We start from the raw sequence: 15,329 nt of genomic DNA, 5'->3' as shown, positions 1-15,329 counted from the left end.
TACTGCAGGAATTATGTAATCATTGAGGGGCATAAAAATAATGTAAACTAGGAGCCATATAAAATATTTCTAAAAATAGATATAAAAAACTAATGCACCAGTTTAATGAAGGTGTGTTTTTAAATGAAAGTACACATGACATTTTGAAAAAAATGTTTACCATGTGTATAATTGTTAATTTAAAATAAATTTAGTTCAACGGGATGTCTAAGTGCTTGAGCTGAGTTCCATATTTAATATGTTTATTTAATTTGGCGTAGAAAGTGCTGTGGGCAACAATGTGAATTTACGTGACATTAATCTCAATTAGCCTAAAAAATGAATCATTTGTGGAGCTTTTTCAAGAAACCAAATTCACAGAAATGACTCATAGTTTCCCTGTACTGTTAGGAACCCAAGAATCAGATTTTAGACCTCTGGAAAACTCACAGAAAGAGTTTCTCATTTCAGTGATTACATATATATATATATATATATATATATATATATATATTTTTTTTTTTTTTTTTTTTTTCAAATGGAGGAAAATTAGGCATCTTTTTATGTTAAACTGTATTTTTCCAATTATGTAATTGTGCAGGCATCTTGAATGGTTTAGGAGGTGACAAATCCCTGTTTTAAAAAACAAATGAATTGCTTTGTTTCTACATGAATCAGCCATTTTGAGTCGTTTAAATCAATCAATTGACTCATTCAAATTGCCGATTCATGTAAAAACAAAGCAAGACATTGAATCTTTGTTATAACAGGGATTTGTCACTACTAACTTAACTCCTTCAAAATAAAAAAAATAATTAACGTTGCGTCACAACGCTATTCAACATTTCCTCTGGAGTTTGATGTAATTTCGGGTGTTTCATTTTTATTTGTTGACTTTAAAGGGCCATGACACCCCCCACTTTCAGTTAAAGTCTACTTCAGAATTTTTTCAAAAGATGCATGATTAATGGGCGTGGAGCTCCGCGAGCATCGGGCAGGAGTGGGCGTGGCCAGCAGGGGAGAACGTGAGCGAACGAAGCTAGCTCACAAAATGAGACAAACCGCGAGGAGACCCATGAGTATATAGTTTACAAAGTTAAAATGCAAAGAAATAAACAGTGATTTAATGCCCTGCTACATTTGTTATTCGTAATTTCATATACACATAACCACAATTTATATAATTATAAAGATAAGTGTGTTCATGTAAACCGTATAAATGGGGACTTCTCCCTCAATCCCCGTATCCAGCAGACTCAAAATAGACAGGTCAGGAGACCTGCTGCACTAACCGCTAGCCCTGCTGGTAATCTGGAGGATTTAGGCAAACACAGCAGCACAGTGATGTGTCTGAATGTGAACGAACTCCTGATGAAAGTCAGCGTCCGCCATTCTCTAATTCTTGTGCTGCTCTCCCGACAAAAATGCTAGAGCACACACATAGCTTTGCTGTATGATCGGCCCTGACAAGATCGCGGGGGAAAACATGCAACAAACCGCGTGGATCATGCAAACAAACGCATATGAGCCTTCATGAACGGCTAAATACTGTGTGCCCGTGGGTCTGTGACACAGCTCGGGTTTGACTCTGGCCGGTCTGGCAGGTCTCATGAATAATTAAGCAGCCGGCTCTTCTCATAGGATAAGAAAACTCCGCTATAAATAATAATGAGAAACCGACGCGTCATCATTGCACTTGCAGTACTGCGCTGCGTCGCCGATTTTGATCCCGCCCCAAAAATCATTTTAAAACCGGAAGCTGAAATTAGCTGACAAAGGCTCAAAATTATCCAGTTTTCAACACAATTAAAGCTGACAGGTGCTAACATTGTCTTAACTGATGCTCAACACACACAAATCTGTTAATATAAAAAAAAAAAGTTATCCAGGGTGTCCTGAACCTTTAACTGCAGTTTGGCACTTTCATTCAGGAATGTTGATAACACACACCAAATTAAAAAAAAAAAATTGCATTTAATGATGCAAGTGTTTGTGTCTGACTCGGTGTCATGGCAGTGTCAAAGAGCCATGTGTCACAAAATGTGGTGAAAATCCTATACGGCGGAAAATAGTTTGATTGCGGTGTGTACATGTCTGTACTGCACTTCAATAATGCGACTAAAAAATAGTCATACTCCACATGTCTTAATCCGATTTCTGTTTAGTTAGATGATGACTTTAGTTGGATTAATGTAATCAAAAATTGCTGTTTACATGGTAGACTCTTAATCAAAGTATTGTATTAGTCGTATTAAATTGGATTATTGGTGTCCATGTAAACATGTTTGGTGCAAAGACTCATATTTACAACTTTATATCTCAAAAACTAAAGAGATGCTTTTTGATTTTCATCCTAACTCCATTTCTATTTTTAATACTACTACTTTAAACGATACTGTTGTTAAAACAGTGAGTGAGTATAAATAGCTGGGCACCATCCTGGATGATAACCTAAATTTTAAGGCTGACATAAATTTTATTTGTAAAAAGGCGAATCAACGATTGTTTTACTTGAGGAAGTTGAAAGGATTTAATGTGGATAGGCCTTCTTACGACATGTTATTCTTTACTTTTTTCAGTTTTACAGTAATATGCTGGTATGGTAATTTAAGGGTGACAAGTAAAAAGGGCTTTCAAAAATGGTTCATCTATCGCAAAAGATTTTGGGCACAAATCTAAAGTATTGGATATGTATGAGGTGAGAGTCATAAAGAGGGCTACAGTATTTCCATTTTAGCAGATGAGAACCATCTACTTCATTCAAAGTTTTGCCTCTTGCCATCAGGCAGAAGGTTCAACACAATCTGACGGCAATTCATAACTGTTTTATTTAATAGGTTATTCGTATGAATTTGTATGATCTAATTCATACAATTTAGTATGATTTTCTCATCCACCAGTGACTGTTGGGTTTAGGGGTGGGATTAAGTGCCACGCCTCCTTTTAAAAATCATACAATTTTGTTCATGTTCATACGAGTTAGTCACCAAACTGACATAGTGCAAAATACTTATGTTTTCTCATGAGATCAGGCTGGAAGGTCCAACAGATACAGTATTTGCATTCACTTGTTCCAACTGCAGCTTTAAGTTGTATGTTTTTTTATACTTGATTATGATTCATTTTATTGTTATTGTTACTTCTATGTTGATAGACTGTTGATGTGTTGCTGTTAACTGTCGGCTATTGCTGTTAACCAAAATTCCCTTCGGGAACAATACAGGCGTTCCAATCTAAATCCAGTCTTTGTTTTGCTCTACAGATGCAGAGTTTGGAACTATTTTCATTAATCAAACCAAAAAAAAGGAGATAGACAATTCAAAAACAGACCTTTTAAAATATTACTCAGTCAATATCATCTTCATGTTAATTAAGCTATCTTTTTTTAAATCACTTTTTAATTTTTTTTAAGTAATTAAAAAAAAAAAAAATCTCACTTGCAATCGCGTTTCTTGACACTTTTGTGTAAAACTTTTTTCCATGAACAGTAAGTTTGAAAAAACATGGACCAAACTATTAAACGGTTAAAGTAGATACATAAAGTGAGACAAAAACAAGTGTTTATTACTTTAAATAAATTTGTTAACTTGGGAAAATAAATATTAAATGTATATAAAAAAACAAGAAAATACTTATTATTTTCATTCATTTGTTAATTTTTTTTTAGCTTAGTCTCTCTATTTCACAGCAGAATGAACCGCAAAAAAATTCAGCTTATAAAACATATGCTGAAATAGTCATCATTCTGCTGTGAAATAGAGAGAGAAAGCTGAAGAAAAATGAGCAAATAAATAAAAATAGTAAGTATTTTCTTGCAGCAGATGCCCTTCCAGCTACAACCCAGTACTGGGAAACACCCATACACTCTCACATTTACACACATTTTTACACTATGGCCAATTTAGTATATTCAATTTACCTTTAGCACATGTCTTAAACTGTGTGGGAAACCGGAGCAACCAGAGGAAACTCATGCGAACATGGGGAGAACATGGTAACTCCACAATGAAATGCCAACTAGACTGGCTGGGACTCGAACCAGTGACCTTCTTGCTTCATTGCTCACCACTGAGTCACCGTGCCACCACCTTATAATTTTCATTTAGTTAAAAATTTTTTTTAAATAAATATATATATATAGAATTTATATAACAGTTATATTCTTTATATATAACAGTTTACAATAATTTAAGGCTAATTTAACAATGAGAATTGTAGTAAGTCATTCTATTATATAACAATTACAAAATATTCAATGTCTATATATTAGTGAATTGCGCACTCCTAATTGTAATTTTTCATGTACAGATATTTCACGTGTTTCAAAACTGAGCACCGAATCTCTAGGCCTGAATATTACTTGATATTCAGTGTTTGCATGTTAATGAGGACCCCACTGCACATAAGCCACAATCTATCTGGCACTAAAATCCCAAAACAGAGCGCTAATAGAATTTGTGGTTTAGCTAATGTCATGAAAGCTAGAGGTTAATGTCAGCAACAGTGCCTAATGTAATCCTTTTATCGGTTTCATCTTATCACCTCGCGGTATTAATTTCAGCCCAGAATCAGGCACCCGGAGAGCAAATTATATACACAGATCACAGATTCCTAATGATTAGAAGGAAAACACAGCAAACGGAGCAGAACAAGATTCAAGCGTGAAAACATTTGAGACATTTTTCTTGGACTGAAATGAAACATTCTTGGACCAAAACCTCCCAAACCAAAAGTAGTTTGACTAAATTAGGCTTAATCAGACTTAAATAGGCTGCAGTGCCGTCGCTGTTTATCTAAAGTGGTTTAGGAAGTATGTTGTTTACATGGAAAAACCCTATGAATCAAACTGGGGTTTTGCCCAATGGGTGGCTAATGTTGTTGAAAACTTTTTTCCTATGAGATTCAAAATCTTCCTCAATAGGTATTTAATAATGTCGACAAACTTGACAGATTTTTGGGGGAATCAGAGCTTTCAAACAGTTGATCAAATCAACTTAGCACATGTTTTCATTGCATGATATTTTATATTTTGAATCTTGTTCAGCTTCTGTTATGGACAAATTTTTATTTTACTGTTAATATTACTGTATTTAGGTTTTATTTAAGTTCAGTGTACCAATGCTACATTTACTTGACCATACATATAGAATAAAAACAGCACTATTGAGCATTGAGATTACGATTTAAATCACTATTAATATATAATTAATATATATAAATAAAGCAAAGAAATAAAGCAAATAAGACTTTCACCTGAAGAAAATATATGATCAGACATACTGTGAAAATTTTCTTGCTCTGTTAAACATAAATTGGGAAATTAAAATATACAAAACAAAACAAAAGGGGGGCTAATAATTCTGACTTCAACTGTATATATATATATATATATATATATATATATATATATATATATATATATATATATATATATATATATATATATATATACATACATACATACATACATATATATATATATATATACATATATATACATACATACATACATACATACATACATACAAACATACATACATACATCGCTCTTGAACTTAGAATATCACTTTATTAAAGCATGCACTCATTAGCAATCTTGCTAGCTTCTGTGTCAGCCTGGCTGCTCGTGCTGGCTCCGCCCCGTTGCCCCAGCAACCCTGGAGCCCTGGAAACTTCGGGAGACTCCTGAATGCCCGCAAACGAATGATATTCTTCTGGAAATCGCGCGTCTATATATATACACATATATACATGTATGTCTATATATATACATATATACATGTATATGTATATATATATATATATATATATATATATATATATATATATATATATATATATATATATATATATATATATATATATATATATATATATATATATGAAAAAGAGTTTACGTAAATAATGAGAAATGGAATGCTGTATAATTCTGACATAAACATTACACCCACATAACCATTGAATCAGCTGTTTCTATAATGCTTGCCTTGTTTACCATCGGTTACTAGGTTACCAATACCACAGTCAGCTCCTCTAACAACACTCAAAACATATTTATGCTCCTTGTTTAAACTACTTATTTAAAACAATCCAACACAATTCTTGAGTTTTTTTAAACAACTTAATTGTTTTTGCTCAAAGTTAACTTAATGAATTTGTGTTGGGACAACATAAAATAATTAGGTGGAAACCCAGCATTTTCTTTTACAGTGAACTTGAACTAAATTTAAAAGTATTTCTTTTTTAGCAAACGTTCACATTAGTATGGAAACCTGGCTAATAAGGGCTTAATCTTTTTTGTCAGTATACCGAGAAAAGCCTGTGTGAAATGTCACATTACAAATGTAACTGAGTACAGGGTCACAGCTTCACATTCTATTTAAATATGAAATCCACCTTTTCTGCTGTTTCACAAAATTCACAGTCACTATCAATATCTGCTAAACCCAATCATATAAGGTTAGTGTGCCACTGAACTATTTCACAACATTGCGGGACAGTTTTAGAGATAACGTTCTCTCTCGAGACCTCAGACAACGGTTAAAAATATCACCAGAGTTTTCTGCTCCCATTAGACTTTGTGAACAATCCAGAATTATATTCAGCTTTTGGGGAAATTAGCAAAGCCAACATGAAGAACAAGAACAGATAGACAAATCAGTTCATTAATATTTGTAAGACAATAATGATTTGGAGCAAATACATGGAACATATCCAAAAATCTGAGATCACATTGAATATCAGTATATTTTGTGGGTGTGTATTTATTTAAACCATGAGTCAAATAGATGTATATGTAATTTAAATTCTTTCTTTCTGCCAACACAACACGCATTCCTAATATTTAATTTTCTTTATTTTCTTGACGGCTTAGTCCCTTTATACTACAGGGTCGCCACAGCAGAATGAACTGCCAACTTATCCAGCAAGTTTTTACGCAGCGGATGCCCTTCCAGTCACAACCCATCTCTGGGAAACATCCACACACACACACTCATACACTACGGACAATTTAGCTTACCCAATTCACCTGTACCGAATGTCTTTGGACTGTGGGGGAAACCGGAGCACCAGGATGAAACCCATGCAAACGCAGGGAGAACATGCAAACTCCACACAGAAAACATTCCTGATATCCGAGTCCCATCTCACACTCAATAAACTACAATTATATGATATAAATCAGGTTTGGGCAAACTCAGTCCTGCAGGGCCAGTGTCCTGTACAGTTTAGATCCAACTCTAATCAAACACACCAACTTATAGATTTCTGGTGATCTTGAAGACACTGGCTGTTTCTCAATATGCGTTCTTCAGTGGTCTTGCATCCTCGTGTGCTCGTGCAACGTCATCATCAGCTGCCAAAGTTCAGTTTCAATACTCAAGATTGCAAGTACGGAGGATACGTGAAACTTCCCAGATGTGATCTTGATATCGAGGACGCACCGATGCAGACTTGAGCACCGAACTCGCTCTGGAAGTCCCAGAAGTCATAGCGACTGGAGGTAGGAAGCGCAGCATTTTATTTGGATTTATTATTAAAGTTCAGAGATATAACGTATTTACTTCAGGAGTTTCCCTAATTGAAACGGTAAATATAAACATTACCATGAACATCTTAATAAAGGAATAAAAACATTAAGGGTGTTTGTTTGCTGTAAATCGTATTAAAATCAGTTTTATTTATATTGTGCAGAGCATATTTATAATGTTTTTATGCAAATTATATATTTTGAAAAGGGGAAAAACAATCAATCGTTCTATGAATGCTGTAATGTTTAAATTATTTACCATTTAAAACATGTGAAGGTCATGTGACCAGCAGGAAGAACGCAGCATCTCATTTCTCAAAGGACGCATTCTCTGCCCTCGCAGTCTCCTGAGTTTGTTCTTCCGAGGACACCTGGCAAGACCGTTCTCCACAAGAACGCAAGTCCGTTCTCTGCGTTCTTGGAATTGAGAAACAGCAAAGGATTAGCATGTCCAGGTGTTTTTGACTAGTGTTGGAGCTAAACTATGCAAGACACCGGCCCTCCAGGGCAGAGTTTGCCCACCCCTGGTATACATATAGCACTGCAACATACAAAAGAGAGAGATAAACTTAGTATATCACTTACAGTACCAATATAATAATGATTTGATCAGCTTTAGTTAGAATTAAGGCTGTTATAATCCTCTGAGGGTTTGCTACATATGCGGTCTTGTCGCTATCTTATGGATAGACAACATCAACCGTTTTTAGTCTGCTCAGTATGGCAAGCCTATGGCCACCGACGCGCTGTCTCTCAGAAATTATAAATATTTTAAAATAGGCACTATCTATATAAACAAAACAGCATAGTTGCAATCTAAACAACTACATTCTCGACTAAAAAGCCTCAAAAGTACATTATGTTGCCCAACAGCAGGAATTTTTGTCAAACTGTAGTGTCCTTTGCTTGTTGCTGTATGTGGCCGGAGTAATACACAAAGGTGAAGGGTATAAAAGGGGTATAAAAATAAATAAATAGTATATGAATAATGTTAATTCATTAAATAATAATACAATTAATTAGCCCTTGCTTAAAAATACTGACCCCAAACTGTTGAAAGGTAAAGTGTTGTCTTGAAAAAAGAAATGTCTTATTTAATCCAGTTTATTTATTAAAACGGCCCCTTTTTAGTGACGTTTCCTTGTTTATTTTGTTGTAAAATTAGCAATGTTAACACGCCCATCATAAATGACATCATCTCAGCCACTCTCTCATTACTTTCTGCATTCAATGGACCCTTAAAGCCCAAACAATTGTGTCATGAGGCCTTATTTCCACATTCCCATCTGTGATAGATCTGTGCTCAAAGCAGACGGTCTGATCCTGTGAGCTCTTCTGTGTTTGACTCTTCTAGGCAGTTCTATCAGTCCTAGCCCACAAAAACTCGGTACTCAAGAGGAATTGCGCGCTATTTATTCAACCCCAGCTGTATAATCACTTGAGCAGACGCAACATTAGCAAAATATTACTGTTTGATGGCTATTTTCAACAGCTATAGAAATTCACATTAACATTAATAGCGTTCACAAGCAATGTTGGGTAATATTGTTTTATTTCACTACAAATTACATTGCAGAAATCTAACTTAAGACTGAAAAACAATATTTGGAAGTAATTTTGAAAGACTTTCTAGACAACAAAACCTTTTTTTTTACTATCTCACAGGCAGGTTTTTGAAAATTAGCATTATTAGCATAAAGCTACTGCATTAACAATACACTTTTATTCAAAATTCAACATTAGTACTACAATTACAGTATAATCAAATCTCATTTTACATCAACACTGAATGTTATAAACCCTTGGTATGAATTTTGTGGATTCTTGTTTATACAAGACATTCAAATACAGCTTCTAAAATAAGCTAATCGCTACATCTATTAGCATTTCTCATGTTAACATTGATCACTCAGGGAAAAAAAAGTATCACATTAAAAATCACAGGTGAAACACACATGAAACACGTGATAGGCATGAAAAATATTTGTTTTTACATAAACGGTTAAACATAATAGCATGTTTTATTTGTTTGCATGTGTTCTAACTCACTTGTGTTTCACTGCAAAAAAATGCTTGTCTTACTTGGAGTTGTCTTGTTTCTAGCCCAAAAATTTAAAGAATGTTAATTCATGAAGCATTTTCTAGATATTTCTAGATACCAATGTCTCGTTTTAAGAAATATGTCAAAATTAAGTGTGTTTTTCCTTAAAACAAGCAAAATAATCTGCCAGTGGGGTAAGCAAAATAATCTTGTTTTTCCTTCTGCCATAAGATTATTTTGCTTGTTTTAATGAAAAACTCACTTCATTTTTGCATATTATTTCTTAAAACGAGACTTTACATTTTGCTTGTCTATAAATAACTTTTTGATTTAAGATTGTTTAGATATTTAGACTAAAACCAGGACAAAAAAAATCCAAGTAAAAAGCACCTTTTTTGCAGTGTTGAAGCTCCTGTGACAACTCATGTTGTTTTTGTTATAAAAAGTCCAAATCACATAAACGTCACATACAAATCTCATGCGGTCAAAATCACATTTTTTGGCTAGTTGTTGATTCCCCCAGAATTTTTGTATTAAGCTGAAAGTGAACGTTTGTGATAGTATACATGAATTTTAGTGTGGTAAATTTGAAAAAACTATAGCATTACAATACAATCACACCACATCCTGTTTACATCTGCAGAGTAATGTAACCTTGCAAAAAAAAAAAAAAAAGTCTCATTTTAATACCATTGTATATGTTAAAATTTGAAAATGTTGCCATCTGATACCATCACTGTATAAAGATGCCAGACAAACGGTATAGGCCACGTACTGTGGTTTTACAACCAAACAAACATTTTAAATGTCGATTCTCATTTTTATGTTCCACATTTGATTTAGTTTATGTCTTATTTCGTGACTTCACACTGTAAAAAAAGTTACGTTCCACACAATTCATTAAGGTTGTCTCTACAGAAATCGATTAAGCTAACTTAACAAATTTAAGTGGATTGAACATGAAACAACAAGCTGTCCCAAAAAAATGGTGTTGTTTAATCTCATTTAACATAAGTAATTTAAACAAGCTGCTATATATTTTATTTTTCAATACACAGTTAAAGTCAGAATAAAGGGCCTCTCTGAAATATTAGCTCCCGCCTCCCCCCCCCCCACCCCCCACCTCTGTTTAACAGAGAGAACATTTTTACAACACATTTCTAAACATAATAGTTTTAATAACTCATTTCTAACTGATTAATTTTATCTTTGCCACTTCTATACAGCTTAAAGTGACATTTAAGTTATCCTAATTAACTAGGTAAATTAGGATAACTTAGCTGTTTTTTTGATTGTATAACAATGGTTTGTTCTGTAGACTACTGAAAAAATATATAGTTTAAAGAGGCTAATAAAATTGTCCTTAAAATGGTGTTAAAAAAATTAAAAAACTGTTAAGTTAAAAAAATCTGGGTTTACACAATTCAACAAAAGCTGTAATCTGTTGCTTTTATTTACCATTATTCTGTTTTCAGAAATGTATGTATTGCTTAAGAATCTGTATCTGAATCAGTCCAGCTAAATTCAGTCCTAATTTTATTGCTAATCACAGGTGTAGGTTATTAATTAATAATGAAAGTAAAGAAGCTAGAAATTCGTTAGATCTGTATTAGTGTTAGTTATTTGTAAACAGTTTACACAAAGGATGGCCAATATATTATCTTTTGCAATATACTCAGCTTAATCTCTCGAGGAAACGTAAGTATTTTAGGTTTCCTCAATTTATTAAGAATTCGTACTTCAGTCGTACAAAAATATAAAATTTTAAAAAGGAGGTGTGGCACCTAAACGTCATTGGGGATGAGCATATTGTACTCACATGTAAAAAGAAGATCCTATGTATTTATATGAATCAAAAATTTTACGATTTGGCATGAGATTGTGTTGATATACCTGTAAAAATTCTCCCCATGAAAAAAAAAAATTGACTTATCATGACAATAATGATAACACCTTTTATCAATAACTGCATATATCTTTTAACTACTAATTTATCAATAACTATCTATAACTCATTCAGTCCCTTTATTAATCTGGGGTCGCCACAGCAGAATGAACCGCCAACTTATCCCACGCGAACACTAGGAGAACATGCAAACTCCACACAGATAGCCAAGTGAGGCGAGGATCAAACCAGCGAGCTTCTTGCTGTGAGGCAACAGCACTACCTACTGCGCCACTGCTTTGCCAAACTATCTACAGTATAACTATTTTTCAATATGAATGAAACAGAAATAGCAGTACAATGTATGCTCAAGGTCTTAAACTTATATGATGAAATAGTGTGTTTAAATATGGTTGAGCTCTCCAGGATATTAGGCATCCAGAGACATGGTTCATTTTGCTAAATATAAAAAAAAAAAAAAATAATTTCTTTAAAAGATACAGGACTTTTTTTGTCTCTTAGTGGATACTCATAAATTCTCATCAACAATATCATTATCACAACAAATACAATAGAAATGTATTGTGATTTTATTTTTAAGTCCATATCACCCATGCCTCGTTTCTACTTCTGTTTGATTTATTCCTTCATTACCAAACTGCAGGATTAAAGTTCTCTCTAATGTCTTCCTGTCTCTCGTGTGTTTTATAAGGCTCCGCTTGTCCTTAAATGGCACGTCTGATAAGAAATGCGCACATGTGGTCAGGTCACAGAGACGCGCTCTCTTTACAGACAATCTTCTCTTTAGTAATTAGAAAGAAATATGGCCGTGCTCCTCCCAGCGTGTGGAGAAAGATGTGCGGCAACTGGCCTACTTCTGAAGTCTCGTCGTGAGCACACGTCGTCCTTAATAAAAATGAATAAAACACAGAAACGACTAGAGAGGAACGAAGGGAAGGCCAGCTGGGCTTCATCTCTCTTTTATTCTTTCATTTCCTTCCTTTATTCCGGGCTAATGCTCTCCTAATACTCTTTGTTTTTGCCCTCTTTCCACTAAAAACTATTCCATTTTTGTATTGTCAACTTGAATGACCCTTAACATGCCATGAGTTATGCACTTGGTGGCTTCGCAGAAAGCAATGGAGCTGGAGCAATGAAAAAACATATATTAAATCATTAATTTAAGGGAATAATGATGTAAAGAATGTTAGGTTTCTTACATAGACTGATTGTTTCACTTTAAAACACTTCAGGTATTGATTTTATTTTACTAGCATGTCTTTTTACTAGCATTTACTTGCATTTTATGACTTTATATGATATGAAGTTTTGAATTTTCTTGACTTTTTTTTTCGATTGAATATCTCTTTGTTGTTCCCTTGTTTATAATTAGTTTCTTAACGGGGACCTACTTTAACCCTTTTTCAAGATTTAACATAAATCTTTTGTGTCTGCAGAACGTGTCTGTAAAGTTTCAGCTTAAAATACCCATCAGATTATTTATCATGCCTTTTTAAATCTGGGAAATCTGAGCTGTTGTCAGAATCCAGACAATCATCCACTCAATAATAGTAGTTTGCAGTTCAATTAATAAGGGATTTATTTACTGAATAATTCATGTGCTTTGCTGTTCTTCCTCTGGAACATTGGCCTGGTTTACTTCCATTGAGAGTGTGTTGCTTTAACCATGATTACTGCTTAAAACACGGAAAGCTGTTCAGTCTACATTTATTTCTGTGGTAATCAACATTATGCCACTAATGCTGTTGATAGAGCTTAGCGTGCACTGAACGCCGGACAATCCATTAAGGGAATTGGTGGACATAGTGAATGATCAAATTATGAATTGAGTGAAGGACTGTTTATTGAAAAGAGAGAGGGTGAAGTGATATATAATAGAAACACTACTAGGGATCGACGTTCTGTGAACAAATAAATAAATAAATCAAGGATGTCAGTTTCATTGCATAACAATCGCTTCCAGATTGAGTTAGATGAGACGGACAGAAAGCAACAGCGAGAGATAAGACGGTGTGTTAAACCACCAAAGCCTTGGGAGATGAGAACAAAGCAAATGTTGAACGCTCTATTCAGTTTGGCACACACACGCACACACACATGTTGGTTTTGTTGGTTAATGAAGACTCTCCACAGGCTTGATTTACTATATTTTATACTGTAAAATGCTTATTACAACAGCTTACCCTAACCAAATGAATTGTTTGAATGCTTACTTGTCGTTTAACTGAAATTCTATAAAATATATATGTGGCGAGGGGGCGTGGCCGAGAGCCGTGGGAGCGGAGTGAGGCCACCGCGTAAGTGAATACACCTGCGGTGTGCACCTGCCTCGGATCCCATGGAAGGAGCTCTGGACAATAAAAAGATGAACGATGGCAGAGGAAGCCGAGAGAGGACCGGGCCAGGGCATTTTACTTTTGCTTTCAGTTGGACGGCAGTCTCCGTGAGGTGCTGCCGTCCGTTTGTTTTGGTTTAGACGGCAGCCTTCATGAGGAGCTGCCGTCACTGTTATTAGTAAATCATTTAAAAACTCCATCGGTTCTCCGCCTCCTTCTTCCCGGCGGCCAAAGGGCCGTGAAGTTCATTACAATATAGAACAGGATTATAAACCTTATTTGGCATGCTGTTCAGGGAGGGAGCCCTGAGCTCATAAGATCCTCGAGCCCAGGGCTCCCTCCTGTTTGCAAGGCAAGAGGGGATTTTGAGCTCAGGTAGGTCTCGAGAACTCCCCTGCTGTAGCATCTAATGAACAGATAGGGATTGCTCTTAAGTGATAACTGCTTACTAGGAGCATGTCTATGGTGCCGATTTGGATTAGTTAACTAACTTAATTTGCATGTTTTTGGACGGTGGGGGGAAACCGGGGAAACCCACGTGAGCACGAAAATGTCAGCACAGAAATGTCGGCTGTTTTAGTAAGGACTAAAATCAGTGAGATTCTTGCTGTGAGGCAACAGTGCTAACCAATGGGCCACCGTGCCACCCATCAAAACGAAAATGGCTGTCATATGGAACTTAGTGTATTCATAGTTAGGAATCATCTGATTGGTGAAAAATAAATTGAATAATACAGGGCCGGCTGCAAGGAATCATAAGCATGTGATCCTCTCGAAATTAGTTTATAAATAAACTTATAATTAACGTTATTGTGCTTGGTGTGAATGGATCTTTATATTTTATTATATAAAGGAAGTCCTTGTAGATGGACGTGTTTCAACAAAACGTATTTAATTTATTTCAAATTCGCCAAAATGTACACAGCGCCCTCTAGTGGATTTGTCATCAGAAATGTGCATCGAAACCTACATTCTGCAAAAATGTACAATTGAGGCATGTATTTGAAATGAGCCCAGCTGATATTGGTGGTCATATCATGTTTCTGTTTAAAGAAAGTTACAGACTGCTGGGCTTATGAATATTAATCTCGTTGTTGAACTGATTGGCTGAACTCCAAATGTGAATAGTGCATTTGTTACAGCTAGCACCATGCATTATTTAGTCTCCCTGCTCACACTTTAATAACATTTGTAAGCGATTTATTTGCAATGTTGAGGTTTTTTACAGTGCTTCTGCATTTTAGCATACACATATATAAGGGCTGGATCACACATTTTTTTTTTTTTTTTTCAGTTATAAAGTCAAGGCGCATGGACATAGGAAAAAAAAACACAAGGTCTTTTTTTATAAGTTGAACTACTTTTAACTTAAATGCTGCTTTGTTGATTGCTATGTTATGCAGGGGACTCAGACATAAAGGTCAAACAAGTCCATATAGAGCATGCTTATGTAGAAAAGTAATGAAAATACAGTGCAGTAGATTAAAAAAAAAAGGATTCTGTTTAAATGCACATGCAGCTTTGTTAGGCAGTTCA

General features: G+C 34.8%; 1 protein-coding gene and 2 long non-coding RNA genes across 3 annotated transcripts in view; 1 reads left to right on the top strand and 2 right to left on the bottom strand.

The window, feature by feature from the left end:
- The window catches only part of LOC147846482 (uncharacterized), a 455,407-nt gene that overhangs the window by 155,883 nt on the left and 284,195 nt on the right, over window positions 1–15,329 (top strand). The window lies entirely within an intron of this gene.
- The window catches only part of gpc1b (glypican 1b), a gene marked incomplete in the record, with an annotated part of 153,224 nt that overhangs the window by 26,758 nt on the left and 111,137 nt on the right, over window positions 1–15,329 (bottom strand).
- LOC147846485 (uncharacterized) lies at window positions 515–5,685 on the bottom strand. Its single transcript, XR_015478946.1, has 4 exons — window positions 5,478–5,685; window positions 4,286–5,100; window positions 1,881–2,627; window positions 515–873 (listed from the first exon to the last, which is right to left on the bottom strand). It is a non-coding gene; the product is annotated as an uncharacterized LOC147846485 (long non-coding RNA).

The sequence above is a fragment of the Danio rerio genome, chromosome 2 (genome assembly GCF_052040795.2).
Source record: "Danio rerio strain M-AB ecotype USA chromosome 2, GRCz13ab, whole genome shotgun sequence".
Lineage (NCBI taxonomy): Eukaryota > Metazoa > Chordata > Actinopteri > Cypriniformes > Danionidae > Danio > Danio rerio.
The sequence above is the reverse complement of the archived record's forward strand: the minus strand, read 5'-3'. Positions and strand labels throughout refer to the sequence as shown.